At 43.6% G+C, this 27448-nt stretch overlaps 1 protein-coding gene across 5 annotated transcripts in view; it reads right to left on the reverse strand.

Moving 5' to 3' along the window:
- The window catches only part of shroom3 (shroom family member 3), a 436842-nt gene that overhangs the window by 113167 nt on the left and 296227 nt on the right, over positions 1–27448 (reverse strand). The window contains exon 1 of one of the 5 annotated variants that reach the window (XM_072253070.1): positions 4799–4904. The exons of 3 other annotated variants lie outside the window; for them this stretch is intronic. The gene's annotated coding sequence lies outside the window, so the exon portion shown is untranslated. Of the gene's footprint in view, positions 1–4794; positions 4905–27448 lie in introns of those variants that run through there. One more of the 5 variants, XM_072253067.1, reaches the window with a different exon arrangement.

A 27448-nucleotide genomic window follows, 5' to 3' on the forward strand; every position in this document is an offset into this window, starting at 1 on the left:
GCATTGACTTCTGCTGACACTTTGAGTGAGTATCCATCACATAAATATTCATATATGTAACCGTCAGGTCACTTGGCAAAAGAGAATCTCAGTGTGAAACTTCGGGGAAAGAGTTAGCTTGGACAGTGAAATTTTTATTTCCATTACTAACTGCACTACATGGCTATTAGAAGATGCTGTCTAATTTCATCTTTTAAAACTTATTGCTATTAGCTTCAAGGTCATTGGTACCAGAGACTCAGCACCAAAGTGACTTCTATCCCAATAACACTTCAAAGGCACTTGAAGAAGATTTATCAAGGAATGCTGGAGACAAAGAAAAATGTCCATTTGCCACTGCTCACTGAATGCATCGGACAATGCATCATGGAAATTGGCACATGATGAGTGATTAGTACCCACAAAAATATGCAGGTCACAGTAAAATTACCAGTCTGATCCCAAAGTCTTTACAATCTTTGAGACTAAGTTACACATACTGCAGGATACATGATGGGTTTTCAATGCTTCCAACATACCTACTCTAAAATTTTTTTTAGATTAACTTTAGTTAAGATATGAAATTCACAACCATTAAAGGCTCTTTAGACAAACAATGCCCTCAGAAGAGGATTGTCCTAGCTCACAATAAATGCATGACCTGCTGAACTATGGGGATAAAGCACTGGAATTTGACTAAGAGGGTTACTCGACCAGGAGCTGCCATAGATTCAATGGGCTGAATGGTCTCCTCCAGCAGCATAACAATTCTAAGCTTCTGTAAGCAAATAATGATAAATTCTGAAAGTTATTTTCAAAAGAGTTATCTTTAATGGAAATAGGAGAGTTATTATTACATATCAAAAGTCTTAAAAGTTAGCACAGAATAAGCTCCTCAATTAACTTTGTGGATAAAGTAACAATAAACCTAATTGATTATAGAGTCCGCTGTGATTATGGGAAATATTCTATCTACAAGTTATGATGTGCTGATCCCTGCTGAACTCATTCCTTCACTCTTTAGCAGTTCTGATTGGTGTTTCAAACACTCTCCTGGTGGAAGACAGACTTACGGTTTAAATTGGTCCAGTGCAGTCTCTGCACTTGAGGATAAAGTTGATGTCCATCTCAGTTCTTGCCCCCAACCAATCCTTCCTCCTACCCTTATATGCCTCGCCCCTCTTCCTCAACGTACAGTGAGTTTATTAATGTTCAGGGTTGTTCATGTTAGGCTCCAAAGTTGCTACCTATATGATTGTTCATAATCTCGTACAACTCTAGCATACTGAAACCAAGACAAGGAACTTCCCTGGAGCTGCTACATTTATGCACAAACAAGGTTTCCTTTACAATAAATTACAGTTGGAAATTCCTGGCTCAAAACTCGTCGTGCAGATTGACAGCCTGAATTTATTTCTTCCTTGAACTGATTGAACCCTTAAGTCTTTCAGTCTTTCCTTCCTCCGATATGATTCCCAGGTTTTTAAATTCCATTTAAGTGTCACATAATCACCACAGCCTGGCTTATCTTGTTATTAACACTGCTATGCCTCAGTGGCCTGCTTGGAGTTCAGTTGAGCTTCCCCGTGGTCATCATGAACAGAGGCACCCTCACACCTTGGGAACACTTTACACAAAGATCCTGAATCAGAAACTGCACTTTCACTCTTCTTAATGACAACCACATCTTTACTTTAGAACAACCAATCAAGTGCACGTTGTGGGTGTGGGAAGATAAGGAGGGTGAAACGTCAGTGCTTTCTTGAGAAATGTCTTTCAACATGTTCCTCCTGTTGGCCAGTACTGGTGCACAGTGGGGGAGATGGGGAAGAGTTTCACTGACCCAGTGGGGAGAAAGGGAACAATACCTTTGACCCAGTGGGGAGTGAGATATGAGTGAGAGTTAGATATGGCCCTTGTGGCTACGGGAGTCAGGGGGTATGGAGGGAAGGCTGGGGCGGTGTTCTGAGTTGGATGATCAGCCATGATCATAATAAATGGCGGTGCAGGCTCGAAGGGCCGAATGGCCTACTCCTGCACCTATTTTCTATGTTTCTATGTTTCTATGAAAGAGAAGCGGATGGTCTCACTGACCCAGTGGGGGGGAGGGGGGAGAGAAGGGGATAGTCTCAATGACCCAGTGGGGGGAGAGAAGAGGATAGTCTCACTGACCCAGTGGGGGGGGGGGGGGGGAAGGTGATAGTCTCACTGACCCGGTGGGGAAGAAGGGGATAGTCTCACTGACCCAGTGGGGGAGAAGGGGATAGTCTCACTGACCCAGTTGGGGTGGGGAGAAGGGGATTGTCTTACTGACCCAGTGGAGGGAGAGAAGGGGATAGTCTCGCTGACCCAGTGGGGGAGAAGGGGATAGTCTCACTGACCCAGTGGGGGGAGAAGGGGAGAAGGGGATAGTCTCACTGACCCAGTGGGGGGAGAAGGAGAGAAGGGGATAGTCTCACTGACTCAGTTGGGGTGGGGGGGAGGGGATAGTCTCACTGACCCTGTGGTGTGATAGGGAACAAGTTTAGTCTGCCACATATGGAATTTGGGGCTGATTATAATTCTGTGGCCATTGCACCCCACAACAGACTGGTCACTCCTCCCCCCCCCCCCCCGCTAACTGCAGAACTCCCATTCTTTGGGAATCCTGTGCCATACATCCTTAAAATAGCCGGGAACTGATGCAAGTATTGACGGCATGCTTGGAAGGACTCAGACTTTCTGCAGGCAGACTCTTAGAGTGTTTAATTATCTTGAACAATCGGATACATCGGAAAATGAAAATAATTTTTTTAAACCTTCCTAAGCCTCCTCTTCTGCCCTTTGAAGGATGTTGTTATCCACCACAGACACATCAGGGTTACAGTCTGTACCATCTCCAAGTTAACTAAGCAACCTATCTTGTTTTCTCCCCCTCAAGAGAACCCCTTAAAGCTGTGACTGGGAAGGACAGGGGAGGCAAGTTCACTCAGAGGTGACACCTGCAGGTCCCAGTCCATGACACACACCACCCTGGCTTGGAACGATATTGGTGTTCCCTGATGGTTCTCTTTTCCCCGTCTATTTTGAGAAGGAAAAAGATAGCTCATCACTGCCCCCTCAAGGCCAGTTAGGGTTAGAGCCTGGCTATTTGACCCAAGTTAAACACATCAAAGTTGCTGGTGAACGCAGCAGGCCAGGCAGCATCTCTAGGAAGAGGTACAGTCGACGTTTCGGGCTAAGTCAGGATGAAGGGTCTCGGCCTGAAACGTCGACTGTACCTCTTCCTAGAGATGCTGCCTGGCCTGCTGCGTTCACCAGCAACTTTGATGTGTGTTGCTTGAATTTCCAGCATCTGCAGAATTTCTCGTGTTTACGTCTTTAAATTTGACCCATGTTGTTCAGTGGGACCAACTAATGTTCAGGTTCAGGTCGTGCTCAGGTGTGTTTCAGTTATACATCTGAACTGACCTCTCACTGCAGAAAGGCAGTAAGTACTGGTTTTGCCCAAAACACATCATGTCATTTGTGAGTAAAAAGAATCTCACCCACTCAGGTAAGTATGTCCAACTTTGGTTTTAAATATTCAGACCTATTTTATAGCACTGACTCTGTTGTTCTTCCAACTAAAATTTCAGTGTCATTATCTTTTGTAATAAATGTATCTTTTTTAACTGGGTGCACAATAGATACTGTTTGATGAGAATTCTTCAAGACAAAACAAATCTGAAGTTTTATTCTCTTAAAATTTAATCAGCCTTCATGGGATTCAGTAACCCTGCTGTTCTAACATGGGTATTAGATTTCACCAGCCAGGGGTAAATATATGAAAAAACAGCCTGAAGAAAAGATATGCACAAATCCAACGAGAGGCTATGATAGTCAAATGCAGTTACAGGTACAAAAACCCATTAATGTTCAAAGAGAATCTCAACCCTGCTGTTGATTTCCAACCATGAAATCTAAAGTGAAAGTTGTGAAATATACAGAAATCCAATTAGGAAACCATAACCAAGCATTCAGCATGACAAAGCACACATTCGGATTGAAAGCTAAAACGCTCAAACCCTGACAGACTTGAGATGGGTGCCAGTGGACACCGAACACCGTTTCGTTTGTTTATTTAGCGGTACAGTGCGGAGTAGGCCCTTCGAGCCACGTCGCCCCAGCAACCCACAACCTCGACTAACCCGAACCCTATCACAGGACAATTTCTGGTGACCAATTAATGTACCTGGCACGTCTCTGGACTGTGGGAGGAAACTGGAGCATCTGGAGAAAACCTTTGCATTCCACGGAGAGGACATATAGAGACGCCTGACAGAACGGTGTGGAAGTTGAATCTGAATTACGGAACGGCCTGAGCTGTAGTAGGGTTGCGCTAACTCTGTGCTGCCGTAGTGCCTGTTACCAGGTGAAGGGCAGTGCAAATGACTGATTCCCTGACAACAGTGCAAATAAGTTAAATTAATTGTTAAAAAAAAGCTTTGCTACTTTTCAGGGAAAGGTGTGCAACTGAGATCTCAAAACCATTTTTTAAAAAAAGAGATTTTCTTGAAATGTAAAGCCTCCTTTACATTCGTAGCTGCCTTCAGACGCAATAATTCATCTCTTCGGCACCTGGAACTCTGCAACATGCAGTTAGATAATTCAGACCAGTCAGGCTTACAAGGCAAAATGACACCAGATACCAGGTCTGAAACCTGCCTTTTGTTCACGTTTGCTGCTCTGAAAGCACTTAATCTTGTCCACAGAATGTCACTGAAAACTGTCAATAGATTTTTTCCAAAGATTAAACATTTGGTTTTAATATAAGCAAAAATACTACCAGCTTACCCACTTATAAAGCCTTTTGTTGCTGAACAGTCCGTCCAATCCCTTTTTAATCCACTTGTTAATTTACAATTCTAGTGTTCAACATGGCTCTCTCCCCCTGTCAGGCAAGCAGCCACTCCAACAACTAATCACCGCAAGTCCTTCCTTCTCCAGTGAGGAATGTGCCACATTGCCAAGGGGGTGGGAATTCAGAAAATAAACTCTGCCAAGTGCTGTTAAAAAAACCCACAAAGATGTCTACTGATTTTAATCCTGCGAGACACAAGAGTCTCAACAGCTATTAAACAGGAGATTGTCTGCAGATGAGGAGTAATTAAATAGTGTCCCCTACCCCTCTCTTCCAACTCCACTTTGCTTTTTAATGATTATCTTGATAACCAGTCAGGGCTTTATACAAGCAAACTGATTTAAACAGCATTATTTTCTGCTCCTGCTGAAAAGCCGGATCTCAGATAAAGTGGGTCCTTAGCTGGCATCGGGTATATTAGGATTACACAAAATATCTAAATGACCACCTGAAGACTACAAAATTAACTGCTTTAATTCTACAGGACAAACAAAACCAGGAAGAGCCACGCGTACACTATCCCTCATCATCTCTCAAAAAAATATCTCAGTGAGTCACGGACAATTAATTACTCTGAAGTCTTGACCACTGTGACTCAGTAGTCATAGCAAAAGTGCAATAATTAATCCATTATTGATTCTTTAACCATTCATAGTACAAAGCAGTTGCAAACCCTGTAATGAACACTGAGAAGATGGTGATTACAATGCCTATTTTGAAAATAACCAACTCTATTTTCTTGCTGTTCATTGTTAAGTTTCGCAAGTCGAAGTCCAAGTTGCCCTATCAAAGCCAAGCCCATCTGAAGGAAAATACACAACTCTCCTCATTGTACAAATGATTTTCCTCAGTGACTCTCTGTTGATAAAGAGACTCCATATTGTGGTAACACACACAGAATGCTGGTGGCACACAGCAGGCCAGACAGCAGCTATAGGAAGAGTCGACGCTTCAGGCCGACTGCATTCCACCAGCATTTTGTGCGTGTTGCTTGAATTTCCAGCATCTGCAGATTTCCTCGTGTTTCCATATTGTAGTTTTGTGTTTAGAGAAAGTGAAGGCTCTGCTGATCAGTGCAGTGGAATACCCATTCCTGGTGCTCGGCGAAGTGAAAGTGCATGAGTGCAAGCCTTTGGGGAGAAAGGTTCAGCCCTGATGCCTACTGATACAACTTTCGTCCACAGCACCAGGATAACCATCTAAATCTGCACTACTCCGTCCCTTCTGAATCTGCACTACTCCATAGCAATTTCACTACTTTAGTATTAATAAGGGAGACAAAGTATTAAGAACACAGAGGGGCAGTCATCACTATCCCCCGCCACCACCTCATCCCACTCCAATCTTAAAATTGCTGAGCTGTCCACAACAGCCCACATTTAAGTAAATTCAGGATCAGAATCAGGTTTAATATCACCAGCACGTCATGAAATTTGTTAACTTTACGGCAGCAGTACAATAAAATACGTGATAAATAAATGCAGAGAAAAAACTGAGTTGTATTAAGTATGGTATATAAATAGTTACAATAAAATAAGTGGAAAAAACAGGAATAAAAAAGTAGTGAGGTAGTGTTGGTGGGTTCAGCGTCCGTTTAGGAATTGGATGGCAAAGGGGCAGAAGCTGTTCCTGACTCGCTGAGTTTATCACTACTGAAACTGTGGGGCCCACAAGTAGAGTTCAACTCCCAGCTCAACCTCCCTTGAGAGAAGATCGCTCTACTGTTGATGTTCATGCCTCTGTAGACAATACAAAAAGCCTCTATTATGATGGGGTAGTTTAGTAGATTCAGGGTTTATTGTCTAATTAGGTTTATTTTTTCTCATACCTAAGTACTTGCAATCCAAAATGGATATTAACAACAAATGGAGGTGGGAATTTAGTTAACAATGTAGATTTTAGTCCATCCATATTCAATTGTAGCATTTTCTGTCCACAATGGCCATTCCCAGTGCATGTCCTAGTTGGAACTTTCCTTCCCACTCCCACACCAGTCTGTCTGAGAGGCCAAACACAAATTGGAAAAACAGCATCTCATATTCCACCTGGATGCCTTAGAACCCGATGGTATGAACATTGAGTTTTCTAATTTCATCTGGCACACAGCCTTGGTGCTCTCCTTCCACACACTTTCTGGTTCCACCTAGCAGTCTGTATTTCACCTCCCCACCGTTTGCACTGCTGTATACTGGCAATCTTTCCTGTTTCCTCTCAACCTGGACACTGTATCTCAACAGAAAATGTCAACGTACAAATTTTGCCTTCACAAAGCTGCCTGACCTACTGCATTCCAGCACTGATTGTTGTTCTAGATCTCAGCGCCTGCTGCCTCTTCTGTCTTTATAACAAAGTTATTCTTTGGGAACATTTTGCAAAGCAAAATGTACTGACAAAATTGATAAAATCCAGTTTTCATGTTGATGCTGAGAGTCAATACAGTGCTCAGTGGTGAAAATCTACATTTCACATGGACAGATTGAACATGTCAGTACTAATCATGTACAGTTAAGCAGCAGCAAACTCAAACATAAGGATGAATTCCCACATGTTGTTTCCCCACTGCCACAACCTTGGCTGAGGTTCCACAGAAACAATTTAAATGTTGTTTACAACCCCTGTCTGGGACTTCCACAGATCTTAGAGCATAAGACATAGGAGCAGAATTAGGCCATTTGGCCCATCAAGTCTTCTCTGTCATTTGGTCATGGCTGATTTACTTTTCCTTTCCAACTCCATTCTCCTGCCTTCTCCACATAACCTCTGACGCCCTTATTAATCAAGAGCCTATCAACCTGCACTTTAAATATACCCAATGACTTGACCCCCACAGAGATCATTGGCAATGAGTTCCACAGGCTTACTGTTGTGTATTTAATTTTTCTGTAATATTTGGGTAATACTGTAAATACATTGCTTGATTGAGTGTACTTTGTTGTTTATATAATTCATTATGGGTTATATGTAAGAAATACGTGAATGGCATATGTCATTACATCACCTCACTGAAGTAAAAGGTAAGTAGTTTCCCTAGCCCCCGTGTTTTTCCTTCGGTTAGTTTTGGAATTACAAAACATAACATTCACCACCCTCCGGCTGAAGAAATTTCTTTGCTAAGAGGAATCTTTAACTAAAGACACAGTGAATAACCAGGTGGAAATACAACCTCTCAAAAATATAGTGGCGCTCTTTCTTAAACAGTACCGGCACCATCGAAGATGGAACTTGGATTGGTTCACATGCATGATGCAATGAGAAGGAAGCCAATAAATTATTGTAAATGTGTTATAGAAGTGTAGCACAGCTGATAAATATTAGTGATCTGATTAACCGCAGGAATAGTTTATGCGCGGAGCAGCTGTACTGCAGTAGAACTATGTGGTTCAAATTCAAGTACTGTCAACTATTCAAATAGTCGACAACCCTTCCGAATTTTGGAGTGGGGAAGACAAAACCAGATTTAGTTTTCAGGTGCAGGAGGGGTAGTTGCCATGAACAGCTGACAGATTAACTCAGCACACATTTTAAAGGCACAGATTCACTTCTTGGTGAATTCCTGCATTAGGGTTTGATATTCAAGCTTCGGCCTGTGAAACTGTATTCAACTCTCCCCAGAAGCACCTGGAGAGGAGGCTTTCCCCACAAAACCGGCACTATGCACAACTTGCTTCTAACTAAAACTGCGTGTATAAAAAGACGTGAAAATATTGCAGCTTCCTGTCAATAAGGTATAGCAACTCCACAACTGAGAGAAGAGTGCTCCAGAACTTTTGGTGCACAGAGAAGGCTTGCTGGTTAGAAGTTGCAGCAAAATGACAACAAATGCCTAGAAAACATTTGCCAGAAGATAAGATACTTTCTGAATACTAATATTACATTTTCAAGCAGTAATGAAGTACCCTATACTCCCACTACCTGTGCTACACTGGGCTTCATATTGGGATCTGCTTTGAACCAGAATCATTTATTTCTAAATTAAAATATGCAAGTTTCAGTGACCTGAGTTCAAGCATGACTTTTGATGCTGTCTGTGTGGAGTCCTCCTGTGTGGCGTTCCTTTGGTTGCTCCGGTTTCCCCCCACAAACTCAAATGTATGTGGCTTGGTGGGTTAACTGATGCTATAATCTGCCCCCTAGTGGGTGGAGTTGATGGGAAGATGGAGTATATAATGTGGGATGAGTGTAAATGGGCGCTTGATGGATATAATCAGATCTTTACAAACTCATTCGTAATATCCTGATGACTGACAATATAGAAAGCATCAAAGTTAAACAGTCCCTTGGTTTTCAATCACTTTGACTTCATAATCAATTATTGGGAACAAAACATTTAATTTTCACAAATGTATCAATCTTTCAAACTTTATCTTAGTGTAATCCCGGATATAACATTAAAGGCATTTTAAATACATCAGATAATCATTAGTTCAGCAAATTCTGCCCCAGGTCTATCTTTTCTGCACTAATATTGTCTTTACTTGTTACATTTAGGAGCATATTTCATCTACAATGGACCATGGTATATAATTGTATTGCTTGGTAAGGACTCATCACCAAGTTATACAACATGAGAGCTGGATATTTAACCGATCGTATTTTCGCTGGACCTTTGAAAGAGCCACTCAATTTGTCCTGATCCTCTGCTTCCTGACTAGGAAGCTGCATTTTTCCACTGTTCAAGGAATTCCCCTTTGATAGTCCCTGCCTTCTTCACCTTTCAAGGATTATAGCACTTTTACTGGTCATTTCTCCCAAGGATTGATTTGATCATTTTTAATAACATAACTCTTGAGCTTTTAACATAGAAACATAGAAAATAGGTGCAGGAGTAGGCCATTCGGCCCTTCGAGCCTGCACCGCCATTCAGTATGATCATGGCTGATCATCCAACTCAGAACCCTGTACCAGCCTTCCCCCCATACCCCCTGATCCCTTTAGCCACAAGGGCCATATCTAACTCCCTCTTAAATATAGCCAATGAACTTGCCTCAACTGTTTCCTGTGGCAGAGAATTCCACAGATTCACCACTCTCTGTGTGAAGAAGTTTTTCCTAATCTCTGTCCTAAAAGGCTTCCCCTTTATCCTCAAACTGTGATCCCTCGTTCTGGACTTCCCCAACATCGGGAACAATCTTCCTGCATCTAGCCTGTCCAATCCCTTTAGGATTTTATACGTTTCAATCAGATCCCCCCTCAATCTTCTAAATTCCAACGAGTATAAGCCCAGTTCATCCAGTCTTTCATCATATGAAAGTCCTGCCATCCCAGGAATCAATCTGGTGAACACTATTCACTTAACGAGACTGCATGAAATCAGTGATAGAGAATTGAGATTACAATGAACAGAAATAAACACTAACACATTTTGTTAGAAAATCTCTATATAGAGGCATGAATGTCATGCAAAAAGTAAGTCAGTGGAACATTCAATATTACTAATTCATTAATTCAACTGAATCAACTTTCTCATCATAAACTCAAGAGATTCTGCAGAAGTGGAAATCCAGAGCAACACACACAAAATGCTAGAGGAACTCAGCAAATCAGGCAGCATCTGTGGAAATGAATAAACAGTCAATGTTAATGTTAAATTTTTTCATCATTAGTAGAAGAAAACTGAGCCTGTAAACTTGCAAAGCAGATGTACTGTTACATGCTGCCATGTGAAGTATTTTTCCACTAACTATAGAGTGGAGAAGGGAAGAAAGACCTTATCACAACCACAGAATGCCTGATTACAGCGAGTCACGTATTTTCACATGGCTTTGCAAATTATGATTGCAATACAATCTTCAGGGAGCTGAATTGTTCCAGAGATTTAAATCAGAAGCTAAGACTCTTTACAAAGTAAAGTTCTCAAGTTTCAATGACTTTTCTTGCATTTTTCCTATCCAGGATAGTTCACTAACATTTTAGACTGCACTTGCTGCATTCAGAGGCAAAATCAGCACAATAAAGTTTTTATCAAATTACTGAATGGGAAGACAGCCTATTAAATTTGGATTTGGTGGAAGAATATTCATCATTAAAAGAGCCATGAGACCTGGGACTGCTTACATGCACGAGACCAAACACCAGTCCCACTGTGACACCTCCCCTGTGCTAATGGTTATGCTGATTGACCTCAAGTGGACTCGGACAAAAAGACATGAGCATTAGTTATTACAAGTAATAAGGTAATGGTTTGATCAAGAGAGGTAACACCAAACTCCAGTTTCTCCAGCAGATATACAGCCTGTTTCATTGATTATACTGCTTTCTTATCATTGTATGTTCTATTGGAGAATAGTGTTAGATGGTGGAAGGATTCTCGTGCCTTTGTAGTTAAACAAACTATTTGGCTATATGAAAACTGTACAGAGCCATGAGGTTTTCTGGGCCTCCATAAACAATACAGTGAGGGACTCCCTTCCAAGCACAGAGGCTGGCTGCTACACTGAAAGGCAACTTGGAGTCTGGAGCTCAAGCTCTCGTTTTAGCTCCTAATGGGACAATCCAGAGCAAAAGGCTGAAACAAACCACTTTCTGATGCACAGGTGGAAATACCATCATAAAGACAAAAGCTCTTGGAAAACCTGTTGATCCAAGACCATATCCTATCCCCTCTGAACTTTTATGGCAGTGTTAGAAAGGAACACCTCCTGTGCTGAGTGCATCATTACCATTCAGTCTGTATAGCTTTAATCTCTAACAGCTGCAGTTTTCCAAATCATGGGGACAGCTGAGAACAGTAGGTCACAGGTTTTCACATAGCACTGCAAATTGTGATTGTAATACAACTTTCAGAGAATTGAATTGGCCACTGATTTAAATCTCAATTCATGACACTTTCATTCAAAAAGTCTTTAGTTGCAATTATCTCTTGCATTTTTCACATTCCTTACTTCTAACAAGCCACCAATACTCAACTAGGAAGTTAGAGCAGATAATTTGTTACAAATACTGGACTGAGGGAGTTTACCAGACAATATTCATCTCTTTCTCTCCCATTTTAAGAAGTGCCTGAACTTGGTTCAGTATTGGCTGGGTAATGTCATCGCTGCGACAGTACTCATGACGCGTGGTGGAAATGCAGACTTTGCACTGCTCTGTGGTTTGCTTCATGCTGTGTGCGATCCAACTACAATTACCCCCACCTCGCCTGCTACAGACAGAGACGTTTGCAACTAAGTTCCAAAGGCTCTTCAGACTCCGGCTGACTTAAAGCTGCCAGAAAGCTTAGCATTTCATCTCCCGGGAAACAATTAAACTTTCCAAGAATGAAACAGCGCAGGCAAAGTCATTGCAGGGTGAGCCAGAGAGCCGTACTATACAGTCCTCAGCAAACAAAGTCTCCTTGCACAAAATCAGGCCAAGACTGGACCTACTGCTGAGGAGAGCAGAAGGCACAGGACTGGAAATAACAGGAGACAAAGCTTAGCTCTGTTGACCTGTACGATTTAACACTTTTTTTTTGAGGGGCTTCACAATGTACACAGAGTCTCCGAATACTTAAGCAGTTGGTTGAAATTCAGCACTCATTCTAACAAGAGCATTTAACCTTTCTATCACATCAAGGCACTTTCAAGATGTCATCCTGTAAATGTCTTAAAATTAGAATTTTTAACCACTATCACTATGGGAAACTGTTTGAAAAAAGGACTATGAGTTTTCTTCTACCAAGTGACCTGGTAAACAGAACCTGTTGGTGAAACATTTTCACCCAGCACGACGCACTAATCTTTCAAATTAGTTCCAGCAGCAGCTGGACACAGAATAATACGGACTAATCTAATTTTTAGCATTGTTTACGTTCTGCTGTAATCAGAACATCTGGAAATCAGTTCTTGAAAAAAATGTGCTTTTGATCTCTCCAATAATTGAAGGAAAATCAGTACAAATATAGTCAAAATTAAGGAAGATTCCTGAAATCAGTCTAACAGGTACTGACGGCAAAAACATGAAATAAATTTTAAAATAATGCAGATTCTGGAAATATGAAATAAAAACAGAAAGCGGGAGGAACACTTAGCAGATCAGTCAGTGCCTGCAGAGATCCAAACAGAGTTAACCTATCGGAACAATGACTGCCCAGCAGACCACCAGTTCTAATAAAGTGCTTTTGACCTAAGTATTAACCCTGTTTAACTCCTAACATATCCAGTCCAATCTGCTGAGTACTCCCAGAATTTTATAACTTCATTCCTGAAGTTAATTTTGTGCATTACTTGAGGTGCAATTGTATCACCACTTTTGAGATTTGCAACTGTGGGAGCCATGCGCCTGTTCTCTATCTGCTTTGTATTCTGTATTGCATGTTTATTATGGTAACATGAGTTTGGGACGAGGTAAAAACAAAGGGAATAAGCTACGTATTCATGCTTTGTTCTGTGCCGTTTTCAACTGGGGATAGATGGATGTTGTGTCTTTTGTTGAAAGTTCAGTTATGCTTAACTTACACTAGGGTACACTTAAGTTCCATCACTTCAAGATTGTATGTTTGCTAATTGCTAATTAAGGATCAAATACATATCTTTGATTTCTGGAACAATCATTACTGGGGCTGAGGGTGTGCCATACAAGTATAACAAATCCGTGGGGGGGGGGGGTCGCCAGCAGTGGCAATTTGGTTTGGTTAGAACTGGCCGCTACAACAACTACACAAACATATTTTGGTCCCAATATTCACAAAATACTGGAGGATCTCAGTAGGCTATGCAGTGTCTATGGAAAACAGCACAGTCAATGTTTCAGGCCGAAATCCTTCGGCAGGACCAGAGAAAAAAAAACACTGAGGAGTAGATTTAAAAGATGGGGGGAGGGGAGAGAGAAACATAAGGTTTCCTGGGTTGGAGGAACAACACCTTGTTTTTACATTTGGGTAGCCTCTAATCTGATGGTATGAACATTGATTTCTCAAACTTCTAGTAATGACACCACTCCCACCCCCTCACGATTTCCCATCCCCTTTTCCCCATTTCACCTTATTTCCTTGCCAGCCCTCACCTCCCTCTGGTGCTCCTCCCCCTTTTTCTTTCTTCCATGGCCTTCTGTGTCTTTCACCAATCCACTTCCCAGCTCTTTATTTCATCCCTCTCCCTCCAGGTTTCACCTGTCACCTAGTATTTCTCCCACCCCACTCCCCTCCTCCCAATTTCCAGCATCTGCAGACCTTCTCTTGTTTGATCCCAATATTAGCACCAACACAAACAGTAGGAAAGGAACATGGGACTAAAATGTTGAAAACAGGAAGAAATCTTCATCCCATGGTGTACATAACCCCTGGTGCTTTTCCTCACAACTGAAGAGACTTCAATATAATTCAGGCTTCAGCCATTGAAATGGGGGCTGGTTTTTAACCTGGCAGTTACCACTCACATTTCCCAGGCCTTGGGTAACCCAAGCAGTATGTTCCTGGCAGTGGACTCAGCCAATAGAATTAATTCAAAGACCAAAGTAAATTTATTATCAAAGTACATATATGTCACCATATACAATCCTGAGTTTCGTTTTCTTGTGGGCATACTCAGTAAATCCAAGAAACACACGAGAATCAATTAACGACTGCACCCAACAGGACGGACGAACAATCAATATGCAAAAGACAACAAACTATGCAAGTAGAAAAATGAAAATAAATAAATAAGTAAACAATAAATATCAAGAAGCTGAGATGAAGAGTCCTTGAAAGTGAGTCCATAGGTTGTGGGAACACTTCATTGATGGGACAAGTGAAGTTGACTGAAATTATCCCCTTTGGTTCAAGAGCCTGATGGTTGAGGGGTAATGACTGTTCCTGAACCTGGTGGTGTGGGTCCTGAGGCTCCTGTATCTTCTTCCTGATGAGAAGAGAGCATGTCATGGGTGGGGGGAGGAATTTTGATGACGGATATTGCTCCATGTAGATGCATTCAATGGTGGGGAGGGCTCTATCCATGATGTACTGGGCCAAATCCATTATTTTTTCAAGCAACACACACACACAAAATGCTGGTGGAACGCAGCAAGCCAGGTAGCATCTATAAGAAGACGTACAGTCAACATTTTGGGCCGAAACTCTTCGTCAGAACTAACTGAAAGAAGAGATAGTAAGAGATTTGAAAGTGGGAGGGGGAGGGGGAGTTCCGAAATGATAGGAGGAGACAGGAGGGGGGAGGGATGGAGCCAAGAGCTGGGAAGTTGATTGGCAAAAGGGATACGAGTCTGGAGAAGGGAAAGGATCATGGGATGGGAGGCCTAGCGAGAAAGAAAAGGGGAGGGGAGCAGCAGAGGGAGAAAAAAGAGAGAGAAAGAAAGGGGGGAATAATAAATAAATAAGGGATGGGGTACGAGGGGGAGGTGGGGCATTAGCGGAAGTTAAAGAAGTCAATGCTCATGTCATCAGGTTGGAGGCTATCCAGACGGAATATAAGGTGTTGTTCCTGCAACCTGAGTGTGGCTTCATCTTGATAGTAGAGGAGGCCATGGATAGACATGTCAGAATGAGAATGGGATGTGGAATTAAAATGTGTGGCCACTGGGCGATCCTGCTTTCTCTGGTGGACAGAGCGTAGATGTTCAGCAAAATGATCTCCCAGTCTGCGTCGGGTCTCGCCAATATATAGAAGGCCACATTGGGAGCACCGGACGCAGTATATCACACCAGCTGACTCACAGGTGAAGTGTCACATCACCTGGAAGGACTGTCTGGGGCCCTGAATGGTGGTGAGGGAGGAAGTGTAAGGGCATGTGTAGCGCTTGTTCTGCTTACAAGGATAAGTGCCGGGAGGGAGATTGGTGGGAAGGGATGGGGGGAAAAATGGACAAGGGAGTCGCGTAGGGATCAATCCCTGCAGAAAGCAGAAAGAGCAGGGGAGGGAAAGATGTGCTTAGTGGTGGGATCCCATTGGAGGTGGCGGAAGTTACGGAGAATTATATGTTGGACCCAGAGGCTGGTGGGGTGGTAGGTGAGGATAAGAGGAACCCTCTCCCTAGTGGGGTGGCAGGAGAATAGGGTGAGAGCAGATGTGCGTGAAATGGGGGAGATGCGTTTAACAGCAGAGTTGATAGTGGAGGAAGAGAAGCCCCTTTCTTTAAAAAAGGAAGACATCTCCTTTGTCCTGGAATGAAAAGCCTCATTCTGAGAGCAGATGCGGCGGAGACGGAGGAATTGCGAGAAGGGGATGGTATTTTTGCAAGAGATAGGGTGTGAAGAGGAATAGTCCAGGTAGCTGTGAGAGTCCGTAGGCTTATAGTAGACATCAGTAGATAAGCTGTCTCCAGAGATAGAGAAAGAAAGATCCAGAAAGGGGAGGGAGGTGTCGGAAATGGACCAGGTAAATTTGAGGGCAGGGTGGAAGTTGGAGGCAAAGTTAATGAAGTTAACGAGCTCAGCATGCATGCAGGAAGCAGCGCCAATGCAGTCGTCGATGTAGCGAAGGAAAATTGGGGGACGGATACCAGTATAGGCTTGGAACATAGATTGTTCCACAAACCCAACAAAAAGGCAGGCATAGTTGGGACCCATACGGGTGCCCATAGCTACACCTTTAGTTTGGAGGAAGTGGGAGGAGCCAAAGGAGAAATTATTAAGAGTAAGGACTAATTCCGCTAGATGGAGGAGAGTGGTGGTAGAGGGGAACTGATTAGGTCTGGAATCCAAAAAGAAGTGGAGAGCTTTGAGACCTTCCTGGTGGGGGATGGAAGTATATAGAGACTGGACATCCATGGTGAAAATAAAGCGGTGGGCACCAGGGAACTTAAAATCATCAAAAAGTTTAAGAGTGTGAGAAGTGTCACGAACATAGGTAGGAAGGGATTGAACAAAGGGGGATAAAACCCTGTCGAGGCATGCAGAAACGAGTTCGGTGGGGCAGGAGCAAGCTGAGACAATAGGTCTACCAGGACAGGCAGGTTTGTCGATCTTGGATAGGAGGTAGAAACAGGAAGTGTGGGGTGTGGGAACTATAAGGTTGGTGGCAGTGGATGGGAGATCCCCAGAGCTAATAAGGTTGGTGATGGTGTGGGAGACAATGGCGTGGTGCTCCTTAGTGGGGTCACGATCGAGGGGTAAATAAGAGGAGGTATCCGCGAGTTGTCGCTATGCCTCGGCAAGGTAGAGGTCAGTACGCCAGACTACAACAGCACCCCTCTTATCGGCGGGTTTTATAGTAAGGTTAGGATTGGTGCGGAGGGAGTGGAGAGCAGAGCATTCGGAAGGAGTGAGGTTGGAATGGGAACAAGGTGCGATGAAGTCGAGACAGTTGATGTCCCGTCGGCAGTTAGCAATAAAGAGATCCAGAGCAGGCAGAAAGAAGACCAGAGCAGGGTGTCCATGAAGAGGAGGAGGGTTGAAGATGGGAGAAGGGGTCATCGGTGGGGGTGGGGGTGGGAAAGTCCTTGCAGAAGAAATGGGCTCAAAGACGAAGCCGGTGGAAGAAGGGTTCAGCGTCATGGCGCACGCGGAACTCACTGAGGTGTGGGCGCAGGGGGACAAAGGTAAGGCCCTTACTGAGGACAGAGCGTTCTGCCTCAGACAGTTGAAGGTTGGAGGGGATGGTAAAGACCCGGCACGGATGAGAGCTGGGATCAGAGGGGGGAGGGGGAGGGAAGCTGGTGGTCAGTGGAGAGGGGAGAGGAAGATGGAGCCTCTGAGGGCCCAGGAGCTGACAGTGGGATCTGAGGGAGACGGGGTTGCAGAGTGGTGGTGGGGGAAGGGGAGACGGGAGTCACAATAGCAGCACGTGAAGACCCAGCCTGGAGTTCAAGGCTGGAGTCTTCAGAGCTGGGATCAGAGGGGGGAGGGAGGCTGGTGGTGTTAGTGGAGAGGGGAGGGTTGGGGTGAGAGCAAGTTGGAGCCCCTGAGGGCCCAGGAGCTGACAGTGGGATGTGAGGGAGACGGGGCTGCAGATTGGTGGTGGGGGAAGGGGAGACGGGAGTCTCCCACTACTTTTTGGAGGGTTTTTTTGTTCAAAGCACTGGTGTTTCCATACCAAGCCGTAATACAACCAGTCAATATACTTGCCATTACACGTCTATGGAAGTTTGTCAAAGCTTTAGATATCATGCTGAATCTTTGCAAACTTATAAGGAAGTAGAGGCACCGCCGTGCTTTCTTTGTAAGCTACGTCCAGCTAATATTTGAACTAATGATGCAAAATTAACCCACCTTCAGTTGCTTTATTTCCCTAATTCAAGTCAAAGCTTTTTTTAACATTTAGAAATTTGTCAATAAACCAACATTGGCTGCTTCTGATGGAACTCTGAAATTTACATCCATGGTATCTTCCCTTAACCCACCTTCTCCCGAATCATAGCACTACTCTTTGAAGTCTGGCCCAGATCAACCTGTCGCCAGTGTCATGAACAGGCAGCATTCTTCAAATGTGAGGCAGTCTACATTTTGCAGGACACCAGGTTGTGAAACCATACACAACAATAGAGCTGTGTGAAATCCTGTTCCCTCTTGGCAAACACTCTTTTCAGCAAGTAAATCTAATGGCAGCGACCACAAAACAAAATCACATTCCATTTAAACCTGTTCTAACTCAAAGAGACATATAAGCACAAGTATTGTCAGGCTGAAGTGTTTAACTTAAGGCTGGTTAACTCCTGCATTTAAAGATGCACAGACCTCGCCAAGCCATCACCAAGCTGATTTTAATGCCATAATTTCTCTAGTGGCTACCTGGGGAAAATGGGGTGTGTTATCTTTTCCCTGATTTTGTTATTTATGTGGCAGAGCCCACAACCAGCTCACAGCTGAACCGGAGTTCACTTTATCGTTATCAGGTAAGTTTGTTAAATACACCTTATAATTTTGAGCATATATTTACATTACTTTGCTTTTCCTTTTACTAACTTCTATTGACATCAATGGATCTGCGGTTGAGAGGATGAACAGCTTTAAGTTCCTTGGCATAAACATCACCAAGGATCTCACGTGATCTGCATATACCAGCTGTGAGGTGGAAAAGGCACAACAGCGCCTCTTTCACCTCAAATGGTTGACTAAATTTGGTATGGGGCCCCAAATCCTAAGAACTTTCTATAGGGGCACAATTGAGAGCATCCTGACTGGCTGCATCACTGCCTGGTATGGGAACTGTACTTCCCTCAGTCGCAGGACTCTGCAGATGTGAACTTCCCACTATTCAGGACATTTACAGAGACAGGTGCGTAAAAAGGGCCTGAAGGATCATTGGGGTCCCAAGTCACCCCAACCACAAACTGCTCCAGCTGCTGCCATCCGGGAAATGGTACCGCAGCATAAAAGCCAGGACCAACAGCCTCAGGGACAGCTTCTTCCACCAGGCCATAGTCTGCCTAATTCATGCGGATGCAGCTATATTTCTATGCTATATTGACTATCCTGTTGTACATAATATTTATTATAAATTGCATATTGCACATTTAGAGGAGATGTAACAGAGATTTTTACTCCTCATGTATATGAAGGATGTAAGTAATAAAGTCAATTCAATTCAATTCAATATTTTGACAGCTCTTAAGCAGTCTTATACGCTCTCCATGGGCCGTTGCAACAGTTGCTCACCTCCTACCAGAGTAACTAAGATAGTCCTGAAGAAGGGTTTCTGCCCGAAACAGTGAATATTTATTCATTTCCATAAATGCTGCCTAGCCTGCTGAGTACCTCCAGCATTTTGTGTGTGTTGCTTTGGATTTCCAGCATCTGCAGACTTTCTTGTAATTCCAGCTTATGAATCAAATCCATTATGTGTGAATACAAATATTAATTTCACTCAATTAATGAATGAATTGATCTAATGGTTTGGAATTTGTCCTCAAGAGGGTTGCAAAAGGCTGTCAGCTGGTCTTACTATTCGTATCTGGGCAGGGCATTGTGCGTGAAGGGAGCTGGGAATTCATGCTTCTGAGCACATAACCCCTGGTTTTTTGCTGTGGTCCAATCAACTTCTGTAACTCACCAACAAACTACATGTGCATCCATCTGCCACCCATTGGGCTGTATCCCACAGCTAATCAAAGCAAAGCAGGACATGCACATGATTACTTTTTAGACACAGAGGGGAGATCTTGTAGAAGTATACATACAAAGTTATGAGTGGTACAGAGAGAACATAGAACTGTGCAACACAACACAGTACAGGCCATTTTACCTAAACCAAGGTCAGTCTAACCCTTCCTTCCCACTTAACCCTCCATTTTTCTTTCATCCATGTGCCTATCTAGTTGTCTCTGAAATGTTCCTAACGTATCTGCCACTACCACCATCACTGGCAACATATTCCATGTGTCTACCATTGTGCAAAAAACAACCTCTGACATTTTACCTTTAGTTCCCTCCAAACACTTTTAAGTTATGCCACCGTGTATTAGCCACTTCTGCCTTGGGAAAAAAGTCTCTGGCTGTCCACTCAGTCTATGTATTTCATCATCTTGTACACCTACATTGGCAGCTTTCATCCTCCTTTTCCCCAAAGAGCAAAGCCCTAGCTTGCTCACCTATCCGCATCAGATATCCTCTCTCATCCAAGCAGCATCCTGGTAAATCATAGAAACATAGAAACACAGAAAATAGGTGCAGGAGTAGGCCATTCGGCCCTTCGAGCCTGCACCGCATTTATTATGATCATGGCTGATCATCCAACTCAGAACCCCGCCCCAGCCTTTCCTCCATACCCCCTGATCCCCGTAGCCACAAGGGCCATATCTAACTCCCTCTTAACTATAGCCAATGTACTGGCCTCAACTGCTTCCTGTGGCAGAGAATTCCACAGATTCACCACTCTCTGAGTGAAGAAATTTTTCCTAATCTCGGTCCTAAAAGGCTTCCCCTTTATCCTCAAACTGTGACCCCTTGTTCTGGACTTCCCCAACATCGGGAACAATCTTCCTGCATCTAGCCTGTCCAATCGGGAGGTAAATGGTTCGGGAGGGTTTAAACTAATTTGCAAGGGGGATGGGACCCAGAGCGATAGAGCAGTGAAAGAAGTACATGGAGTAAAGCCAGATCTAACATACAGAGAGGCTTTGAGGGAAGAGACGCAGAATAAATGGTGTAAAGGTAGTAAGGCAGAAGGGCTGAAGTGTGTGTACCTCAATGCAAGAAGCATCAGGAACAAAGGTGATGAACTGAGAGCTTGGATACATACATGGAATTGTGATGTACTGGCCATTACAGAGACTTGGCTGGCACCAGGGCAGGAATGGATTCTCAATATTCCTGGATTTCAGTGCTTTAAAAGGGATAGAGAGGGCGGAAAAAGGGGAGGAGGGGTGGCATTACTGGTCAGGGATACTATTACAGCTACAGAAAGGGTGGGTAATGTAGCAGGACCCTCTTTTGAGTCAGTATGGGTGGAAATCAGGAACAGGAAGGGAGCAGTTAGCAGAGATACAGTGGAGCAGATTGGGAGGCAGATTTTGGAAAGGTGCAAAAATAACAGGGTTGTCATCATGGGTGACTTTAACTTCCCTAATATTGATTGGCACCTGATTAGTTCCAAGGGTTTAGATGGGGCAGAGTTTGTTAAGTGTGTCCAGGACAGATTCCTGTCACAGTATGTGGACAGGCCGACTAGGGGGAACGCTGTACTAGATCTAGTACTAGGTAATGAACCGGGTCAGGTCACAGATCTCCCAATGGGTGAGCATCTGGGGTACAGTGACCACCGCTCCCTGGCCTTTAGCATTATCATGGAAAAGGATAGAATCAGAGAAGACAGGAAAATTTTTAATTGGGGAAGGGCAAATTATGAGGCTATAAGGCTAGAACTTGCGGGTGTGAATTGGGATGATGTTTTTGCAGGGAAATGTACTACGGACATGTGGTCAATGTTTAGAGATCTCTCGCAGGATGTTAGGGATAAATTTGTCCCGGTGAGGAAGATAAAGAATGGTAGGGTGAAGGAACCATGGGTGACAAGTGAAGTGGAAAATCTAGTCAGGTGGAAGAAGGCAGCATACATGAGGTTTAGGAAGCAAGGATCAGATGGGTCTATTGAGGAACATAGGGAAGCAAGAAAGGAGCTTAAGAAGGGGCTGAGAAGAGCAAGAAGGGGGCATGAGAAGGCCTTGGCGAGTAGGGTAAAGGAAAACCCCAAGGCATTCTTCAATTATGTGAAGAACAAAAGGATGACAGGAGTGAAGGTAGGACCGAGTAGAGATAAAGGTGGGAAGATGTGCCTGGAGGCTGTGGAAGTGAGCAAGGTCCTCAATGAATACTTCTCTTCGGTATTCACCAATGAGAGGGAACTTGATGATGGTGAGGACAATATGAATGAGGTTGATGTTCTGGAGCATGTTGATATCAAGGGAGAGGAGGTGTTGGAGTTGTTAAAATTCATTAGGACGGATAAGTCCCCGGGGCCTGATGTAATATTCCCCAGGCTGCTCCACGAGGCGAGGGAAGAGATTGCTGAGCCTCTGGCTAGGATCTTTATGTCCTTGTTGCCTACGTGAATGGTATAGATGAGGGTAGTGCAGAGGATGTGATCTATATGGATTTTAGTAAGGCATTTGACAAGGTTCCACATGGTAGGCTTATTCAGAAGGCATGGGATCCAGGGAAGTTTGGATTCAGAATTGGCTTGCCTGCAGAAGGCACAGGGTCATGGTGGAGGGAGTGCATTCAGATTGGAGGATTGTGACTAGTGGTGTCCCACAAGGATCTGTTCTGGGACTTCTATTTTTCGTGATTTTTATTAACGACCTGGATGTGGGGGTAGATGGGTGGGTTGGCAAGTTTGCAGACGACACAAAGGTTGGTGGTGTTGTAGATAGTGTAGAGGATTGTCGAAGATTGCAGAGATGCAAAGAGACATTGATAGGATGCAGAAGTGGGCTGAGAAGTGGCAGATGGAGTTCAACCTGGAGAAGTGTGAGGTGGTACACTTTGGAAGGACAAACTCCAAGGCAAAGTACAAAGCAAATGGCAGGATACTTGGTAGTGTGGAGGAGGGAGAGGGATCTGGGGGTACATGTCCACAGATCCCTGAAAGTTGCCTCACAGGTAGATAGGGTAGTTAAGAAAGCTAATGGGGTGTTAGCCTTCATAAGTCGAGGGACAGAATTCAAGTGTTGCGAGGTAATGATGCAGCTCTATAAAACTCTAGTTAGGCCACGCTTGGAGTACTGTGTCCAGTTCTGGTCGCCTCACTATTGGAAGAATGTGGAAGCATTGGAAAGGGTACAGAGGAGATTTACCAGGATGCTGCCTGGTTTAGAGAGTATGCCTTATGATCAGAGATTAAGGGAGCTAGGGCTTTACTCTTTGGAGAGAAGGAGGATGAGAGGAGACATGATATAGGTGTACAAGATAATAAGAGGAATAGATAGAGCGGATAGCCAGCGCCTCTTCCCCAGGGCACCACTGCTCAATACAAGAGGACATGGCTTTAAGGTAAGGGGTGGGAAGTTCAAGGGGGATATTAGAGGAAGGTTTTTTACTCAGAGAGTGGTTGGTGCGTGGAATGCACTGCCTGAGTCAGTGGTGGAGGCAGATACACTAGTGAAGTTTAAGAGACTACTAGACAGGTATATGGAGGAATTTAAGGTGGGGGGTTATATGGGAGGCAGGGTTTGAGGGTCAGCACAACATTGTGGGCTGAAGGGCCTGTAATGTGCTGTACTATTCTATGTTCTATCTCCTATGCACCTTCTCTAATGCTTCCACATCATTCCTACAATGAGACGACCAGAACCAAAGAGAATACTCCAACTGTGGTCTAACCAGATTTTTATACTTTACTTTGCAATAAAGTAAAGTATACATTACTTTGCAGTTCTTGAGCTCATTACCCCAGCAAATGAAGGCTGACACACCATACGCCTTCTTAACCATCCTATCAAGTTGCACTACAACTTTGAGGGACCTGAATCCCAAGATCTCTCTGTTGCTCCACACTGTTAAGAATCCTACAATTAATCTTGTTTTCTGCCTTTAAGTTGACCTTCTAAAGTGAAAAACGTCACACTTTTCTGGTTTGAATTCCATTTGCTACTTCTCAACCCAGTTCTGCATCCTGTCAGTGTCTCTTTGACAACACCACCAACTTTTGTGTCATCTGCAAATTTACTAACTCACACCTTCAGTATCTCATGAAAGTCATTTATAAAAATCACAAAGAACAGGGTTCCCAGGACAGATCCCTGGCCACCAATCTCCAGGCAGAATATGCTCGTTCTAACACTGCCCTCTGCCTTCAGTGGCCAATGTTTCTGTTTAGTTCTGGTCTTTTAGCACATCACTGAGCACATCTACAAGGAGCACTGTCGCAGGAAAGCAGCATCCGTCATCAGGGACCTCCACCACCCAGGACAGACTCTCTTCTTACTGCTCCCATCAAGAAGGTGAGTACCCACATCAGCAGGTTGGAAAATGTTATTCCCCTCAACCATCAGGCTCTTGAACCAGAGGGGATAACTTCAATCAACTTCACTTGCCCCATCACTGAACTGTTCCGACAACCTATGGACTCACTTTCAAGGTCTCTTCATCTCATATTCTCCATATTTATTGCTTATTTATTTAATATTATTATTTAGAGTACAGCACAGAAACAGGCCTTTTGGTCCACCTGGTCGGTTGGGAGCCACTTTTCTTCTTTTCTATTTGCACAGTTTATTGCCTTTTGCACATTTGGCATTTGCCCATCCTGTTGAATGCGATCTTTCATTAATTCTATTACGTTTCTTGGAAATACTGAGTATGCTGCAAGAAAACAAATCTCAGGGTTGTATATGATGACATACATGTACATTGAACTTTACCCCTGATTGATCCTTCTGGCTGTGTGGGTTTTTTTCTTAATCCTACTCACCAAGGCCTTCTCGTGTCTCCTTCTAGCTCTCCTAAGTCCATTCTCAAGCTCTTTCCTGGCTACCTTGTAACTCCTAAGGGCCCTGTCTGATCATTGCTTTCTAAATCTTAAGTATGCTTCTTCCTTACTCTTGACTAGATGTTCCACATCTCTTATCACCCACGGTTCCTTCACCTTACCATCCTTTCTCTGCCTCAACAGGACAAACCTATCCTGAACCCCATGCTAGTGCTCCCTAAACAACATCCACATTTCTGTTGCAGGCACGTAGGTTTTCCCCCTCAGGTTGGGTCAGACAAGAACTAGAGGTCATAGGTGTAGGTTGAAAGGTAAAATATTTAAGAGGAACCTGAGGGGAATCTTCTTCATACACAAGGTGCTGAGAGTGTGGAACAAGCTGCCAGGGAAAGTAGTGGGTGCATGTTCAATTCTATAAAGTTTAAGAGGAGTTTGGATAGCCATGTGCATAGGAGGGATTTAGAGGGCTAGGCTTTAGGGGCAGTTAGATGGGAATACATCAGATTAGGTTGGCATGGACTAGATGGCCAAAGTGCCCGTTCCTGTGTTGTAATGCTCTCTGATTCTATATAAAAACACTTGGTGGCAGAGGATTGTTTTTTGACTGACCTTAGTCAAGTTTGGTCCAGCTCTGATGCGTGTTTACCCCAATGATAATTGTTTTTTTAGGCACAATTAAGGGTAATTTTCCTCTACTCTGTTTTGTGAGTTCTGCTGTGGCAGAAGAGGCCAGGGTGGGACTTGCTCAGTGGGGGTCGGGATAAGTCTGACCGGAAAGCGGGTGGGCTGTTTGCAAGCTGGGGAGTTCCTTCTGCTGTTTACACTGTGGCCGTGCATCAGAAACACACAGATATTAAACACGAAAGGCAATTACCAACCGGAAGTTAACCGCACATTTTATTTGCTTCTTCAGACTTGGCCACTACATTGATTATTTCCCAGAGGCATTTCTCCTTCCTGCGTTATAAAGTGTGTTGCAAAAATGGTCGCACAACCAAAGAGTTTAATGAAAATTGTTAGTTTTCATTTCAATTATTAATTACCCTCTCTAATCACTGAATTCAGCAAATCCGTGCAATGCTTTTGACCTGGAAATTTTATAGCGATTTTCCCCTCAGAATTGCCATCTCCCACCCCCAGCCTTTATGTACAGGTTCAGGTTAAAACACTATGGCAGTATTTTCCTACACTCTGAGGAGTGGGGCTCGAGGTATATTAAAAGTAACTGAGGTTTATGCTGCAACACCCCCTAATTTAAGGGGTTAGCATAGTTACTCTGACAATTCTCCTGGTGTGCCAAAAGTTTATTCCTGCTGTGTCGGGACGGTAAACCACAAACAGGAGCAAGCTGCTCACAGAGAGGGTTTGTAAACACAACCAACACTGAGAAAGCAACTGTGGTTTTGGCAGGATCTGATGGTTTGTTGTAGAAGTCACTGTGTTACTGCTGTGGAACAGGAGAACAAAAACAGCTCCATCAGATGGTGAATCAACAGCAAATTTTCCCACAAAGGGTGGGGAAGGGCAAACTCACACAGCATCTGTTGCCAAATAGGTTTTAACTAGCTCATTTTGCACAGCACTGTACAAGAATCGTTCACCTGCGTAAGACTACAAGCAAATTACTCACAAACAAATCATATGGAAGCTCAGAATCCTCACCTCATTCCGGTGAAACTAAGCAACCATATTTGTTTTCTTAATGACAAGTCTATATCCATACTTTGCATTTTATACAAATTGCTGTTTGCTGTTTCACACTATGATAATATTGTGCTGATTAACTTTCCCACAGAATGGGTTTCTAATAATGAGTGCTTCACGCCTGCAATTCATGAGTACAAATAATGGTTAAAAATGTGACAAATCAGGTGCAAGCTCAAGATTAGTTGAGGCTTTTACATCATACTAACACCTAATTGCTGAAGTTTAGTCGACAGAAAGCCTAAACAAATGCAAATTCCACTACTGTTGACCAGGAACATTCCAGTCTCTGTGTTGACTGTCTTTAATATATTCACATGCAAATGACTTTCTAAGTCCCTTAGGGTTGATGATGGATGTTTCCTGTCCAGTTCAGCGGTTCTGAAATAGTTGATGAGGCCAATGTAGGATTTGCAGATTCAGCTGAAGCAGGAAGAAAATTGTGGGGAAAGTAGGTAGGCCAAGGGTTTCAGCCTGAAATGTCAACTGTACTTTTTTCCATAGATGCTGCCTGGCCTGCTGAGTTTCTCCAGCATTGTGTGTGTTGCTTGAATAGCTTGAGGGTTCAGTTTCCTCCGCCATTTACGCTAAGCTGCCACATGACCCCAGAGACAGTTCAGGTTTGCAAAGGAACCCCAAATGCTCTTTCTCCATTTTGACCAGTCATGGGTTTGACGTTCTCGTAAGTCAGCTGGGCTGTTATACTGTTTCCATGGAGGCTTTGCGATTGTGGAATAGTTTCACGGTCCAAGCTGCTGCAAACTCATGCCACACTGGGCCTCACTCTCTCAGATGCTTCAGTGACTGCTTGGCCCCTCACCAAGACAGGTACATCAACTATTACTGCAGCTCCATAACAGAGTGAATGGATTGAAAAGGTCCTTTTTGTTCTTTCATTTAGCTCCAATCCAGTAGGAAGTTTGTTGAAGATGAAATGCCAAGTAGCAGCAAGAAAGACTGAGTGACGTCTGGGGAGATGATCAAGCTTTGTCTGATACAAGTCAGGCAAGGTAAGGCCTGACAGGTAAGACTGGTTCTCTGGTGGACCAACTGGTTAGATTCACAGCATTCTTGCCAGATGTGGAATGGAGAGAATTTTATTTTT

This window comes from Mobula birostris, chromosome 3 (assembly GCF_030028105.1).
Source record: "Mobula birostris isolate sMobBir1 chromosome 3, sMobBir1.hap1, whole genome shotgun sequence".
NCBI lineage: Eukaryota > Metazoa > Chordata > Chondrichthyes > Myliobatiformes > Myliobatidae > Mobula > Mobula birostris.